The sequence below is a fragment of the Thunnus albacares genome, chromosome 1 (assembly GCF_914725855.1).
Source record: "Thunnus albacares chromosome 1, fThuAlb1.1, whole genome shotgun sequence".
NCBI lineage: Eukaryota > Metazoa > Chordata > Actinopteri > Scombriformes > Scombridae > Thunnus > Thunnus albacares.
In genome coordinates, this window is record NC_058106.1 from 5,524,134 (window position 1) to 5,541,654 (window position 17,521).

General features: G+C 41.7%; 1 protein-coding gene across 10 annotated transcripts in view; it reads left to right on the forward strand.

The window, feature by feature from the left end:
- The window catches only part of znf536 (zinc finger protein 536), a 366,331-nt gene that overhangs the window by 151,466 nt on the left and 197,344 nt on the right, over nucleotides 1-17,521 (forward strand). For all 10 annotated transcript variants that reach the window (XM_044359969.1, XM_044359703.1, XM_044360131.1 and 7 more), the window contains one exon: nucleotides 7,462-7,543. The gene's annotated coding sequence lies outside the window, so the exon portion shown is untranslated. The remainder of the gene's footprint in view (nucleotides 1-7,461; nucleotides 7,544-17,521) is intronic.

Sequence of the window (17,521 nt, forward strand, 5' to 3'; positions counted from 1 at the left end):
ACTTTAATGCTGGGCAGGGGCGGGTAGCAGAGAAGAGGCTATTTTAATCCCAGGGATAACACCGGCTGTCAGTGTGAACAGGCCTGGGCAGCGGGGCTACACCTTAACCCAAACTATGACTTATCTTTAGCCTGGTGACATGACGGTTGTCTGTACTGATAACTACACCTTTCCTGCTCCGTGATGTGTAGCTGTCTGTCTGCTGTGGGAGCAGGAATGGTTTTATTTTGGGCCTTTTGGTTGCATTCGCAGGTTAGTTGAAAGCAGGTGGTCGTACTGTGCGCTGAGAATACAAAAACATTCAAATACTAATGTAGATGCAACAGATTACAAGTGGTGGAATGTAACTAAGTACATTTACTCAAGTACTGTACTTTTACACAGGTTTGAGGTACTTGTTACATTCATGTTACAGGTGACTTTACAAAGCAGGATTTTGCAAAGAAAACATTTAACTTATAAAACATGATGCAGCGTCACATAAATGACTCAACATTAATATATAAAGTACAAACTGGCTAAAAACTGTCAAGTACATGAATGTATCAACAATATTTCTCACCCATGATATCTGATGATATATGAAATAATATTTACAGCAGCATTTTTTTCTGCATTGACTACTTTTAATATTTTAAGCACATTACACAGATGATACTTCAAGACTTTTCTTTACTTTGTAGTATTTATACTTTTACTAATATGAGAACTTCCTCCATGGCTGCATCATATTATATGTATATGACAGATAGAGTACTATGTCTGAGGAGTTTGTCAGGTATTGTATTGTCCAGTATAAAGTGCAGTGATCAGCGAAGCTAAACCAAAGCTGAAATGATTGTGACTTCAGTCCTTATTATTTCTACCATGTGGTGAGCAGCTGACCAGCTTAAGCCTCCCCCCTTTTTCTACCCCCCCCACCCCCCACCCCACCCCTCCTCCCTCCCCCCCCCGTTTAAATCTGTAATAAGGTGCCCTATTGTCCTATGGCAGGGTGTACCGGGGCCACAGCCGAGCCCACCCGGCTGACTGTAATTGCATAGGTGGTTACAATTACATTAATTACATATTTCATCAACACTGTTTATCCAGCCGCACGATAAATGAAGAAGCCGAACTTTTAACTCTGCCTTTTGTTTTTGCATTTCTTGTCTTTTTTCCTCCCCCTTCCCACCCATATCCCACTTTCTCCTCCCTGCTATTTTTTTTTTTTTTTTTTTTTTTGTGGTTGTTTTATTAGGAGCGAGGGGAGGGGAGGTGCCAGAGGAGGAATTATGCTGAAAGTGTATGCCTTGCAACTTTTCCCCTCCCTGTTGGAAATGTTTATTTGAACAGTAAGCTCATGATTTGAATATTTGTAATCCATGCTTAAATTTACAGGCCAGATGAACTTTTTGGCACAGAATGGCAACCATAAGTAGGATTTTCAGAAAAGCTTTACAAAATTTTAAGCCATGTGCAAGGCTTATATAATTTAGAAGGGGGGAAATGCACAAATAAAACAGCCTCTGTCTTATTTACTTTACACGCACAAAAAAAAAAAGGCATCATATGGCGCCTGACGTATATATGAGTTAGTTATGTCCTTCTGTCCACACTTTTAGAAAACAGAATCTAAAGCTAACAAGCAGTTGTCTATGAATACTTGAAGAAAATAAAAAAAAAAAAAAAATAGCCCCAGAGGCGCAGGCACTTGAGTTGTTCTCCTGTGTTAGATGTAAATGAGTGTACTTCATATTGACTTGTGCTGGCGGGGATGCCACCCATCTTGTAGGCTGGGTGGTGGGTGGTTCGGGCCGGGGCGAGTGGCAGAGAGTGATAGAGGGAGAGAGGGAGAGAGAGAGGTCGCTGAGGCGAGCAGGAAAGGAAAAGGAAGGCTTTCTTAAATGATGCTAATCAGTCCGGAGGGGCCTGGCCCTCTCTCCCTCATCAGCCTGCTGTAATTCAGATGTGCTGAGAACCTGGAATTAAATGTGTCACTGCGAGGGGCGTGTGCACTCCTGTGCATGTGCATATGTGTGTGTCAGCCTCTGTTTGCCTTGCATCCACTTGTGTGTGTGTATGTGTGTGTGTGTGTGTGTGTGTGTGTGTGTGTGCGCGGGGTGTTTAGGGGTTAAGTAGAACCAAATTAGTCGATGGGAGAACTAACAGCAGCAGTAGCTTTCTGTGTGGCTACTTCTTGGTGAATGTCAAGATGATTTAGCTGCTCTTCTGCTCGCCGTCTGTCTCTGAGCACTGGCCCTCCAATCACCGCTCTGGGCTGTCTGTTTTGTGGCCCTCCGTGCAACAAATGAATATTAAATCTGCACTGGGCGATTTCGCACACCGGTAGGAGGTTACTGTCTGAAATATGAGCATGCTGAAGCCCAGAAATCCTGCAAGGTAACATCAGTAAACTCTTCCTCCATAGTGTCTGCTGATGATGGAAGAGGTGAAGATTTATATTTGCCATGGTCTGGATTTGCTGCTTTCTGAATTTCATGGGGCCAAAATTGAAAAATTCAGTGATGGGACTCTGTTATCAAGGTTGAAATTTTCCAATATTAGTTTCCAAGTTTGGCTACCAGTGTGCCAAAACAACAGCTCAAGTGATAAACATTTCAAATGTTAAATATTTGTCCAAACACAAGCAGCTGTAAGAACTTCACCTGAATAAAATACACTCTAAAATTGGTCAAATTGTGATTGACAGGAGGAACTATCTGATCAAAGAACAAGCGAAGAAGATTTTGCTCAGAATCGAGTCGATACCCATCCTTCATATCGTGTGCATGTGTACGACACGCGTTCACGTCCCCTGTATGAGCTTAAAAAGGTGTTTGCGTTGTCTTTCTTGCCAGTGAAGGATGTACTGTATGTGTGTATTCTTGCTAACATATTGTGTGTGTGTGTGTGTGTGTGTGTGTGTGTGTGTGTGTGTGTGTTGGGAGGGGTGATTGTGCGCGGGGACGCCAGTTGGGCTAACAGCTGAATCATGGCTCAGCCGCTGCCCCTCGTAGTCCTTGGCAGTTAGCGGTGTGAAAAAGCCTTCTCTTTGAGGGCATTATATAGATTAATGTGCTGTGCCTCGGGCAGAGACACACACACACACCTCGCCAGGGAGGGATCCTGACCGTGTGTGTGTGTGTGTGTGTGTGTGTGTGTGAGTGTCTCTGAGCATGTGTGTGTGTGCAGAAGAGAATCAGAGGACTAGAGCAGCATAGGATTGTTGAGGTTTAAGTGTGTGTACATGTGAACATGCATGTGTGTGTGTGGGTGTCTGATTGTGTACATATGTGTGTGTGTGTGTGTGCATGTGAGGAGGGACAGTTTTGGGGGGGTGGGGGTGGGGGGGGGTGTTATCAGGACACTAGAGGAAAGTAATGTGAGTAAGCTGTGTGTGTGTGAGAGAGAGAGAGAGAGAGAGAGAGAGAGAGAGAGAGAGACTTGGGTGGTGTTCAAATTTATCCTTGATTTGTTTTTATGAAATTTTTTTTTATTAATGATTTTTTTCAATGTTTTTTATGATTTTGCATTTGTTTGTGGTGGAAAAGTGATTCGGTGATAATAGAAATCATGTGATAAATAACACATGATCATAAATAAGTAATGAAGAGTAACATTTTTTACTTGTAAAAGGCTTTTCTGATGTGGCTCTACCTGTTTGTTTCACCTCTTTAACACAGACATGCAGCTAAACTCACAGATATTATTCACTAAACTATACGCCTGCGTGCGGATAAAACACTGAGACACTGAAACAACAAGGTGAAATCACTTTTCCTCTTGTGCGCTAAAGTTAAAAAAAAAGCCTGCAAGTTTTTCAGCACCTTAATGACATTTTTCTTCTTGGGGGTTTTCTGACAGACAGAAAGTTAAATTTCTTTCTAGAGCGGGATGGAAACATGGCAAGAGGATAAGGTCTGTTTGAGCATCCGAATCAGGCGAAGGAAAACACAGGCTTCCGGCCTGAGCGCTAAGGTGTCTGTAGGGGCATCTGGGGAGCTGATGGCTTTCCATCCAAGTATTTTTATGTGAATTAGAGGGGTGTTTATGAGGCCTGGGTGACCTGAGAGGGGCATCGTCTAGCCCGGTGACTCACATTCTTCCCCCTTCTCTTTCTTCCCTTTCTCTATCCCACACTATCACGCTTCTAAGCCTAGTTTAGTTAAGATTAGGGTGCAGCCCAGCTGATATACAATATCACAACAAATTGACACAAATGCCACAGCTGCTGGAAGCGAATGCAAATGGAAAAGTACAATGTTTCCAGCCCGTCTTAAAGCGAAAACAGAATACTTGAAACTTTTAAGGGCTCTCTCTTTCTCTCCGTTTCTTTCGCTCTCTTGGTTTTCATGATAATTTTTGTTTCCCTTTTTCTAATTTTCCTCACTGTACCCCTTTGCTGTGAAGTGTTAGGGGGGGGGGGGGGGTGGGGGGGTTCCTTATCAGGATTTTAGCACATTCCATTCAAGATTAGGCACATCTGTTGTTTTGTGTATGTGCGGGTGCGTGTGCATGAAACAGCGTGCGTGTGACTACGAGTTCTGAGATTATTCGTGTGGGATTTTCTTCTTTTTTTGACATGTACTGTATTTGCATAGTCTTGGGACACGTGTGTGTAGATGCACATATATATATATATATATGCTCATATATGTTTGAGTGTGCACATGTGTGTATGCAGAGCTCTCCAGCCAGCGGTCTAAATAACCTACTTTTGTCTGACAACGGCATCAGTCGTGGAGGTGCACATATGCAGAAAGCTATTTGGAAAGGCCTCCTCGTAGCTGTCAGCTTTTATTATGCGCTGAGGTGTCATGTTTGTTAGGAAGCTGAGTGCAGATGGCAGAGTGGAAGAAATGGATCACTAATTTTAACAATGATTAATGAACAGAGATGGAAAATGAATTACATCGGACTATTGGAGGCAAGGAATATTTTCTCTGAAAATGTTAACTTCGGCTGCCAGGCAGCCGGCCGTGTTGTGGGAGTATATTGAGGAGGGGGAGGGAATGTGTGCGCGTGTGTATATATGTGTGTGTTTGCTCATATGTTTGTGTGTGTGTGTGTGTGTGTGTGTGTGTGCGCACTAAGGTGCAATTTTTCCCCCGCATCTTTTGTAGAATCAACACTTCACTGCTCTTGCCTATTACTTTACTGTTCGCCTGCTTAAACACTGCTGGCTTTATACACATTGTTTTTCCCCCCCCATGTGTATTGCACTACCAGTTAAGGCACACACTCTTTAATAAGGTAAACACAGGAAAGGTTAGACTGTCTTCAAATGTGAGCTATTTTCATTACTCTGCACTGCGCTTTGATATCAAATCATAGATGCTGCAGATTCCATCAAGTGTCAGTAGCTTTCGCTGTGATATTTCACTCTGGTAGAACAATTACCCATCTCTGTCTGCCTGTGGATATAGTTTGTGAGCATTTTTATGACTTCGTATTTAGTTCTGATCATAAAAAAAAGGCAATAACGTATAGGTTAGATAATAATATATAGAAATTTCAAGGTAAAACATCCATGTCTAGAAAATCTACCTGATGGATTTTGAGAATTTAATCGACTAATACATCACGTTTCATTACAGTAGCGATTTATTCATGTAAGTTACACATAATAGAGAAAAGCACAGTGTGTTTACCTTTCATACATCAGTATTACAATAACATATGGCAGTATAAAAAGCAGACATGACATTCCTCATCGCTTGTGATCTGAGAGCAGCTCCTTGTAGTTTTCTCCTCTCTTCCTACCTCTCTACACCCTCCCTCCCCTACAACCCCCCCCCACCCCATCACCCTGCCTGCATTTGTGTCTCTGTCGAGGTTTGTCTGGTGGGCGGTTGGTGCAACATGGTTTAATAGGTAGATGTGAACTATTTTGAATTTAATTAAGGGCCTGATGGGAAATACGTAAAGGGAGAAAACAGAGCAACTTCTGGCAACATTGTGTGTGTGTGTGTGTGTGTTTGTGTATGCATGTATGTGTGTACAGGAGAGAGAGAGAGAGAGAGAGAGAGAGAGAGAGAGAGAGAGAGAGATCTCAGGTTACGGCAGCATATGCTAAGCACTCAGAAAACATACACAATGCCTTTGGTGAACAAGGTAGTCGGTATGCCCTTGGGAGCCAATTTAGATTGTGACTTAAGGCAACGTCGTGGCTTTGTGTGAGCGCGCGTGTGTGTGTGTTTGTGTGTGTTTGTGTGTGTTTGTGTGTGTGTGTGTGTGAGTTTTACTCTTGACGCTCCATTGAAACAGTAGTGGTGGGTAGATCTGGGTGGCCCTCCTGCAGACCCTCCACATCTGTGTCCCCCCTCCACCCCCTCCTTGTCGCAGGACCGAGCCAGCTTCTCCGCGCCTGGCTGCCTCTCCACATCCAGTATAGCCATGAGAATTTGTTGGACCCATACTTCTTTGCCAGTCAGTGGGATTTTTTTTTTTAAGTAATAATATGCAGCGTTGCCATCTACAGAAACTCAAAGAAACTGCGTGATTGACAGGTGATCTTTGGGTAAGGCAGTGCAAAGAAAAGAGGAAGAAGAAAAAAAAAAACCACAACACTGCAGCTATGAACGTTTAGCACTAAATATTGAAGGTAAATATACAAAACCAAGAAATCGCAGATTACCATCTAAGCAAACTTCAGCAGATTTAAGCAAACGTTTGAAATGTCACAAAAAATGAAATGTAAATCAGGAGCAGTTTAGTCAGCTGCGTAGAAATGGATAAATTAGCTTCTCCAACATACAACAGAGCTGTGCAACTTTTCCACAAAAAAAAAAAAAAAAAAAAAAAAAAAAGGTTTTAGGAAATATATCATGACTTATATTAACGTGCTGGGATGGAAAGGCAGTTTCTCTCTCTCTCTGTGAGGCCTCGGCTCAAATGCCACTCACGGGGGTTACATGCTACTTTAAAGGGGAGTGGCAGTCTTTTATTTCACATACTTTGTGTCGGCTTGATTATTTTTCTGGCGTTAAGCGGTGGAGCTTCAAAGCTGGATCAGATATCATCCTCTGCTGTGCTGTGTAGACTCCTCTGCTTATGAGAACAAAGCTTCCTGCTTCTTTTTTTTTTTTTTTTAATGCCCCAACACTGTATTTTAACTGTCTGAAATGATAAACCTTGAGCGTCTTAGTATGTGTCCCAATATGATTCCCTCAGTTCCAACTGGATATTACAGTGTCAAATTAAAAAAAAAAAAAAAGAAATGAAAAAAAAGTAAAAGATTGATATACACAAGCAATTACAGTTCATATATTTGTTAGATTACTCACGTCTTCACAGGAAGTCCTGAGGAAAAATAAAGATGCGGGAGGGGGGAGGGAGGGGAGAGGGGAGGTGGGGGGGGGAGGGATCAGCGCAACAATATTTCAATGGGTATTTCTCTTCTGTCGCCAGTGTTGCAAACTTGTCAAGCTTCAAATGCGGATGACTGTGAATTTCCTGGTGTGTGTGCTTTGTTTACAGGCTCTTGACGTCCCACCTTCTGTGGAGCTGTCGGCGCTCTTCCTGACATCCGGCATTCGTTGGAGCGGCGGCAGTCACACAGGTACGATCACACCGATTGATCACGGGAAAGGGGAGGATATTAAAGGTGTCTGTCACACTTACACACCCGCGCACGCGTCTTTTGTTTTCATTTAAATCTTTGTTTATCCGGGGGAAAGTCAATTGAGCATGCACTTGTTAAACAGCGCCATGCTTCTCAGTCACACTGCGAGAGACATTCATACCTGGGAGCTGCCCTTTGAAGCATCTGCTGGTGGGTCAAACGGCTCGCTCAGGAGTTACGCCGTAATTGGAGAGAGTTAGTTATTCGCAATCTCCGCCTTTCCGTTTTCTTCAGCTTGTTTGATTATTTGAACAAATTATCATTCAGAAATCCCTCAGGCTTCCATCGCACCACATGCATGCATGCACGCTGAACTTACTGTATATCATAAACCTGCATTTCACTTTTGTCATACAAAAAAAACTGCAGATTTTTGCCCACCTTCTAATCCAATATGTGATGAAGAGAACTGCTACCAAAATCATCTCACTGTGTCAAGCAGATTATCCGGCACACAATGCTTCATCATTTGTTTTTCTCTCGTTTCACCTATTTCCACAATGACCATAACGTCGAGGCAGGACCGGCCATCAGAAGGAACGTGATTTGACAGTTGAATAGCAGGCAAAGACAAAGACAGCAAAGGGAACACTCATGGTAGCAGCTGAGAAGGTGTCAGGCTATATGTTTGCACCTCTGGCAGCAGAGAGACCTGCAGGATATGTCAGTGATAATGTCGCAGACTGACACCCAACCAGACACCTCTTGCTCATGTGGCTGCTGCTGGTGCTAGTAAGGAGCAGGGTTCCACTTTTCAAATCTGAATTCTTTCAAATCATGGGTTGAGTCTAATTAAGTAAACATTTGCTTAGTAAATCTGTGTATTTGGCCAACACAGACCCAGACTTGTAGACATACTTATTTGTGAAAAGTCTGCTTTCTTATCAAGAGTTATTTCCAGTTGCCCCAAGTCTTTGTGCTAAGCTAGGCTAATTGTGTCCTGGACCAAGCTCTCTCTAGTGAATGCACAGAGAGGAAACTGGTATCAGTCTTATCATCTTAACTCCCATGCTAGAAGAATAGTGGAACTAGAGAATGCACTCGGTTCATTGCAAATATTTTTTTTGACAACATTTTGTGTATATGCCATCTTGACTTGAGATAAGACATCAAACATGTTTTTTAGAAACTTTATAAGAAAAGGGTGGAACTTGGAGATACAAATACACAAACCATGTTTTTCTTTTTTTTGGGGCCTTATAACAATAAATGAAGGAACAATTAGATCTGGGGACACAAAATAACCAAACATAAATGTATTAATTTCATGAGAGTTTTAAGGAATTGAGTAACAATATCCAATATTTGAAGATACACCCATATTCAGAGATAGAATCAGTTATTCTTTTCTTACAAATAAGTTAGAAGTAGATAAGATGAGACTACAATCTTCATTATAAATCTTCTTACTTCCTGTTGAACCAAAACATCTTGCAGCTGAATGCGCGTCGTCTTTAGGGAATTGCAATGTCTCATTTTACTCATCTGTTTAAAAATCCTGGCAGGTTTAACTCTGTGTCATTAATATTAACTGACCAGCCAGCCTCAGAGCTGCTCCAAGTTCCTGTTTTCTTACTTTTGTGGATTATGCTAATCACCTTAAGTATTATCACACATACCGGACGGAGCTATATGACATAAAACAAGTTTGGTGCCAATCTTTTCATCACATATTGACTAATGATACTAATGGGACCACCCTTTCCTGCTCTTCCTCCTGAGCAGAGGAGATGGGGGGGGAGGGGGTAACGTCCTACCGCCCCCCCACCTCCTCCCACCCCCCCCCCACCTGTCAAAAAGCCAGGAAGCCGTCACTTCCTCTCTATGCAGCTCAAGGAGACAATTAGCAAACAGAGGTGACATGGTAAACAGGTGCAAGCCATTATTCCTGGAGCTGGAGGAGCGTGGCCACCCCATCTCTCATGGTGATAGGCTGTTATAGTGTGTTTACTGTATGTGTGTCTGCGTGTGTGTGTGTGTGTGTGTGTGTGTGTGTGTGTGTGAGTGAGTGATGGGAGATCATAAGACAACTACAAGTGAGGTATATGTCTGCTTTGTGGGGTTTAGATGCTTCATCCCGCCTGATTGCCTGTAATCAGTGTGTCATCATCATCATCGCCGTCATTGTCGACAGGAATCAGACTTTCTCTCTCTCTCTCTCCTACTAAGGTACCTAAAACTCCGTTTCGCTCGACTTAAATCCATACACGTCTCTTCAACATCACTCCTCTTCCTTTTTCCTCCTCTCTCCAATAATTACTCACCCGCTCTCACTCCTCTGTATTCTTTTAATTCATAATAGACCATCGTCCTGAGAGTTGGCTTCCTGAGAAACAGAGAAAGAGAGGAGGGGGTCAAGCCGGTTTGTAAAAATTGATTGCTTGTAAAGTGCTAATCAATGGAAACCTTTTCTCTTGAAGCTGGGAAATTCATGTTATAACATTTATTGAAAAAGATTCAGAGCAGCGGGGATTAAACATATATGGCAGCTGTCCTCTTCAGGACAAGCTGAGACAACGGCCTGTCTCAATTATCATCCAACGTTCACATATGCTTCACTAAAGTCGGGCTTGGAAAATGGAATTAACTGCAAATGTAACCTTCAGATGTTTTTTTTTTTTTTTCCTTAATATCAGATTTCATGCTCCACACACTGATATTCTGTTTTCATACCTTAATAATAATAATAATACGATGCTACATTTCTCCAGTCAAACCGCGCCCTGGTAATGGTCTGTTGTTTTGGAACACATTTTGCCGGCTGTAGTTTTATTAATCAAATATAGCATGGGTGAGTCATGTCGTTTTGGCTTGTGTCATATCGGAGGTATGTGCCACAGATTTCCCTCATATTGGAAGCAGAACTAACACATGCTCCCCTTGACGTATTCTCACAGCATTTCTCACACGAGGAGCACACACACACGCACACGCGCACACACATACACACACAGAGATGACTTAGATAGAAAAGGATTCATAAACATACCTGCACACACATACACACGGATGAGCATTTATAGACACATACACACATAAAACCTTGACATATCACACCTGCTGCTAAAAATAGGTTAAAGGCAGTTGCTTACATTTTATCTACAGCAGTAGTGTAAAGTAAGTAAGTACATACTGAAGTACTGTGCTTATGATTATGATGTAATGGTACTTGAGTGTTTCTATTTTATGCCACTCTATAGTTCCTACTTTGCTACATTTCAAATACTCTTTACTCCATTACACTTAGAGTACATTTGGTTACATTGCATATTAAAATTTTTACATATAAAACATATAATGAACTTATAAAAAATGATGCATTTTTATAGAAGAAACTCCCTAAAACGTCAGTACAGAAGTTTAAATTAGCCCCAAAACTTCAAAACCAACTAGAATATCAAAATGTTACTGCATCAGCAACAATAATCAACTGATATTATATATTATGATATTACACTGACAGTTGTGATACTTTAAGAAGGGCCAGTTTTGAAAATACTTTTACTTAAGTAAAATTCTGAATGCAGGACTATTACTTAACCAAGTATGTTTACATTGTGTCATTGCTACTTTTACTCAGAGATCTGAATACTTCTTCCAGCACTGATCTATAGATTCAAACAAATCCCCAAACTCTGGAGTGCATTTTAAAAGGTCTGACGTTAAATTGTTAATTGGAAATCATATCCTAAAATGAAATCAATGTTTGGACACAATTGTACTGCTAGATATCATCATACTGTGACGTTTAGTGCATTCCAAGAGTGATGTGTTGTAATTTACTTTTCTGGCTTACCCTGCATTCCCTTAGCTTGCCCTTTTAATGATTTCCTACATTTCCCAGAAGACCTTTTTATAACCCTCAGAGAGAGTGTGTGAACTTTGTGCATCTTGTGTTTATAGCCATATAAATATAGGTAGGTAGCCAGCTAGTTTGTGTGCAATAGGCTGTGTCTGCAATCACAGAGACACCTGTTACTGAAACACAACCCATCCTCTGGCTGCAATGCATTTTGGACTAATGAGGCTACTGAAAAAGGAGGGACAGGCGTCATTTTATGTTAAAATCTTTAAATTTGATGCATGAAACACTGAAGCATTCTTGTTTTTTTTTTATTCAGAGTGACTTATTCTAAAACCTTCCACTGCTGGAAATATCCTAAAATTATGAGACAAAATAGAACCTGTAATCCAAAGTAGATCATCAATAACTGCGCTTCACTTGAGGATGTCTTTTTTCTTGGAAAAAGAAAAAAAAGAAAAAAAAAAACATGAGGTGCAGGGGTGGTGGGTGGAGAAGGGTCAATTTTCCCACAGTTGCCTCTTCAGTGTTGTTGGGTTAAGATTGTCGCTGCTGTGTGGTACACTACCCCGCTGGTATAAATAAAACATGATTGGCATCACAGCAGAAAAAAAAAAAAAACTCTCTCTCTTTCTCACTCTGTCTCTCTTTATCTCTCTCTTTCTCTCTGACAGCCTTCATTTGCTGGAGGAGTGGCAGACTTGGTGGGAGTTAATGATTATAATTATTTCGCGTTTTTTTTTTTTTTTTTTTTTTTTTTTTTTTTAAATTTTGGGTTAATTATTTAAGAGGTTCGTGTAGTCATCGTTGTAATCAGTAAAGAGAGATTACAGAAAATCCGCATGCCAACAGATGGCACTTGGCTGTTGTTGTTGCTTCATATTAAACCCAGTGCGGCACACTCGGTAGCAGGCAGGCAAGAGTGAAGGGACAATCAGAAAGGGGCAGAATTATAAAACAATTTGTCCTTCATCATAAATCAATTTATCATATCACTCCATTGCGGAGAAGAAAAGGAATCAGAAGTAGTTAGCATTGTGAGTGTGTTCAACCCGAAACCAACCAACCCAACACTCATCTCCCCGAAGTGGTGGGGTTTTGGGGCATGGTGGGAGTTGTTGGTGGATTCACAAAAAAGCCCTTCAACACAACAAACAGTATTTAACCAGAGAAGCCCTGACCCCGTGACTTATCTATTAACACCACAGTGCACTGCCATAGTCGTTCACACGCAACCCAGTTCACAAAGAAGGTCAGCGTTTGTTAGCTTTGCTCCTCAGGGACCCCGGCCGCTTCATTCACTGCCTGCTGGACTCAGAGCTGATGCTACTTTTGTTGTAAATCTCGACTTGCATATTATTTTTGATTTCACATGCATTTCCCAAACTACGATAAGTGAGAAAGAAGGAGATAAATACAAAGTGACTTGCTATCCAGGGTCGCGGAGCAGGAGGAACACCAAGGCCGCTGGCCTACATTCCTGACTAATTGTATAATTGGAAAAGCTCTCCAAATGAGCAAGCAAGCACCCCCTCCCACCCCCCACCCCCCCCCCAAACCACCCTCACCAACCACCTCCCCCCCTACTCACTTAACACCCCCACACACATACTCTCTCTCTCTCACACACACACACCCTTCAAAGCAAATCACAAAAGAGCATTTTGGGAATAATAATAATTTCAAAAAGCGTCCATTATTAATCCCACACACTAGCAGCCCTGGCAGCAGCTAGGCTGGTTAGCACACAGGGCATACCCCCAACACACACAAACACACACTCATTATGACATAGTTAGCTATCTGTTGGTGTTGTATTAGGGTTAAAAGGTGGGCACACAATGATGTCCAGTGGGAAAAATCATTAAAATGAACTTTTTCCCCCCTAAAACACTGAAATGCCACATGACAGAAAGAAGCTTACTAAAACATAAAATGTGTAACACTCAAGGGATACCCAAGTGATTTAATATCGTGCTTCCATAAAGTTGGGGGGTTTGTGAGAAACAGATTAAAATCAGAATGGTCAAAATCAAAGCAGCAGAGGCCGAGGTTTACTGACTTGTAATTACGAGTCAAGCCCCACAATTCTTGGATCCTACACTTCCCAAATTGCAACTTGGTGGTGTTTCTCACAGCGTGTCTGGCAGGACTCCCGATAACCAGTAAAATAAGTAAAGTGGTGGAGTGCTCCTTTAAAACAGTTGTACAGATTTAGCTGAAAAAGAAACTCGTGTAAACTTTTCTTTTCTTTTTAGTTTTCCTGTCATAAATAAATAATATTATGGCCAATATGGGATGATCTACCTGTGTGCTGTGTTAGCGCTCATATTTTACTGTTAGTACTGGAGCTCATGGTCAAATTGGATTTCCTGATTTATGGTCCCTGCCACGCGCCGTTCATTTCCATGACTACGGAGGGCCGGGGGGGCGGAGGTGGGGGGAGGGGGGGGGGGGGGGGGGGGGGGGGATGATTTCTGAGGTCGACAGCGGTGTCTAACGGGATTGCGGGGTGCCGTTAAAACGAAGCCGTTAATTAATGATATTGATCAGCAAAAGAATAGAGGCAAATGTGATTTGCATACAGCCCGGGTGATCAATGCATTAACCGATTTTTTTTCTCCCCCCTCTGAAATCTGATTTCCTGAGTTTTCAAAGTGAGAGAGAGAGAGTTCAGACTAATGTCGATCGATCGGGCCTCTCTCAGACAAGAATACAAAGCATTTTATTAGCCGGTGAAGGGTGAAACATACCAGGACAGAAGACACAGTTTGAAGTTGGATTATGTATTTATGTCTCACCTCAACAAAAAGACACAGAGTTGCCATCTTCTGTCTTTACATAATTGTTAAAACTGTTATCCACGTTGTCACACTTCCCCCCCCCCTTCACATACTGTACAAAAAAACGTGGTAATAAGGTGATATTTCTTCAGGGCCAAACAAAATCTGTTTTTTAAAAGGCAACAATGTAAAAAGATGAAAAAACATAAATGACAATAACAACAAGGGCGGAAAAGAAACAAAAACACAAGAGGTGTTAAAAAAGCAATATGTTGTTTTTTTTTCACCTCCTTTCTTTCTCTCTCTCTCTCTCTGTCAAGAGCAGCTTATTATAGCGTATTGATTTATAAAGCTTTAAATGTGATCCTCCATGTCCAAGTCAAGGGCAGGGAGTGAAAGAGAAAGAGAGAGAGAAGAGAAGGAGGGAGTGAAAGAGAAAAGAGAGGGAGAGAAAGAAAAAAAGAAAGCGAGAGAGAGAGAGACGGCGAAGGGAAAAAGGCGTCTGGAGACAGATAGAGATAGAGAGGGAGCGTCCACGACATGGGGAAGTGGCAGCAAGGCATTTTCAGAGCCGCTCTGGAACACAAAAGGGTAATTGTTTTAGCCCAGATGTTGCTTTCGCACAACAAGCAGGATACAATGTTCCTACTGAGCTGATGAGCCCAATCAGTGAAATGATTAAAAATTGATTTTGTCCCTGTAATTACAGTATGTAAACTACTTAGCCGGGATTGCAAAGGAAGTGATTTTCTAATTACGTATATACTCTGGTGTCTAATGATTGGTTTTTTGAAGTAATGAAGAGAGGGTCCTAACGACTCCACTGTGTTCTGTTGTTGAAGGGAGAAGGAAAGAGAAGGGGAGTGGGGGGAGAGAATGAGAGAGCATCGTTAGGGCAAGACAGCAGGCTTGGATACAAAAGGGGGATGAAAATTGAATTTTTGCCAGCCAGTGCTAGCACGCTAACACGGGGGCCCTGTGTTCGTTTGCATGGGATCTGGAAGCTAAATGGAGGCTGTGACTTCTCATGGGGCTTGCCAGGCCCTAACCAGCCCCGGCAATCTGGACCCTGAGATGAAAACCTCATGGGGGTTAGGGATTCAGGACATCACACATGCACAGGAGAATTAACACTCCTAGAGGCCACAAGCACACAGAAATCAGCATATAGGCCCTTTACATTTCTGGTGATGGAGACAGACTCTTTAGGATTAGAACCCACAACAGAGCTAAACTCAGAGTGAGTGAGTGAGTGGTTGGATTTGTGTACAGTGGCTGTGTCTTGTGGCACATGCACAGTAATGTTGTATTGTGATTTACATAGCTGCTAGTCTAAGCCTCTCAAGTTTAATGTTGTCTTGTATGTCAGCAAAAGACGGCTTACTACTATGATACTGAAAAGCTGAGTCCCAAAATGTTGAACTGTTCCTTTAAGGAAATACACGTAATACACCTTATGCCTATTTGCTTTCTTGCCAAGGGATAAATGAAAAGTCAATACCACTACCATAAAGTTACGCCCAGTAGCCGTTTAGCTTAGCTTATCGTAAAGACTGGAAACAGGGGGAAACAGCTAGCCTGGCTCTGTCCATAAGTAAACACATCATCTCATCTGACTCAACAAGAAGTGAATCAGTATATTCCTCACAATGTCTGCTGCTGCAGCTGTACCTGGTCTCGTATGACCAGTTAGTCATGATGGCTAAAATTAGCTAGTGTTAGCAAACTTTAAATAGATTGGCTGTCCAGCAGGTTACATGAGCTCTTTGACAAATAACATGTAACTTGAAAAGCTAGTAAGATGACTATGGATTAAGATTTTTACTACTAATGATTATTTCCAAGGTCAAAAAAGAAAATGCCTCTACATGATTTCACTTAAAACCTCTTTTTCAAATTTCAAAATTCAAAATTCAAAAATTGTGTGATGAGCAAGGCATTTAGCAGGTGTACTTAACTGATTGGCATTGCTCACTGACTCCCTCCATAGCATATTTTGAGTGAAGAGTCAATAACAACTAATGACTAATTCTAATAATAATAATAGCTAATAATAACTAGTAGTAGTGACAAATGCTGAGCTTTTGATGATAAACTCCAAAGAATTAACTTTCAGAAGAGCCCTGATCATCACTATAATTAAAAGGGTTCAAAAACAGTAACCATGTTATTTTTGGCATGACAGTTTTAGTTTTGTGTGCAAAAAACTGGGCTGCTTGTGAAATCCATCCTTTTCTGTGAGAAAGCATCTATTTTTTCCCCTTGGTCCTCTCTTCGTTTCTCCTCTGCTCCTCACTCTTTTCCTGTCAACCGCAACTTGACGAGGCGTCAAAAATCCGACCTCTGACTCGGGTTGTAAATTAAGAGTCAACCATTGCGTCGGGCACACAGTGCTGTGGCGAGGCATGGAGACAACCACGGAGTCACTCTATCAGACAGGGAATATAGAGATAAACTTACAGGGTCGCAGAGCACATAAAGAGCACATAAATCATACCACACAGAATGAGTCACCGCCTCAACCATAGCTGTGCTCTTCCTTCGTCTCTGCTCTTAACATATCTAACAAAGCTGAACATATTTTCTTATCCTTATCTTCTGCTCAATATTCAATATTTAATTATGACTTTATTCATTTATTTTTTTAAAGAATTTTTCTGGAGGAATAAAAGGACGTGAGTTAAGCCTCTGATTATTGGGAGGGAAAGATCTGTGGTTTTTAGTTCCTTGGGAACATTAATAAGTGACAGAAAGCTAGATTAAGAAAGCTGGGATGCGGCTGGAAAGAAAAACGACAAAGCTTTGAAATGCTGCCAGTATCACAAACTGCACTCTTCTGACACATCTGATTGTAAGAGAAGCCGATAGCGCAGCCGGCGTAGGCCTTTAATAATTCATTTAGTTAGGCTATGATCTATCATTTTGTACCTTTTGACATGCGATATTGAAATTTAATATTGCATCAATACAAATGATGTATTGCCAGTTGTCGGGAGAAAGGATGTGGATTGCAAAGGAATCTCTGCAAACGTCTCTTCACTCCTCTCCTTTCCAAAGCTTCATTGTACTCGAGTAGAAAGGCATAAGAGAAACATCTGTCTTCCCCCCCTCCCCCCTTTACTCCCGGCTTTGATATGTGTATTTAAAAAAATGACAAGTTAAAACGCTCAGGGAGAAAGTCTCCTTCTCAAACCAGAGTCAAGAGAGGCTTGGAGAAGAAAAAAAAAAGAGGGAAATGGAAGTGAGAAGCAGAGGGAACATGACAGCAGTGGCTGAGGGAGACGTTACGCGTTGTCGAGATCTTTGACATGACTCTTTAGTGCGGTGAAA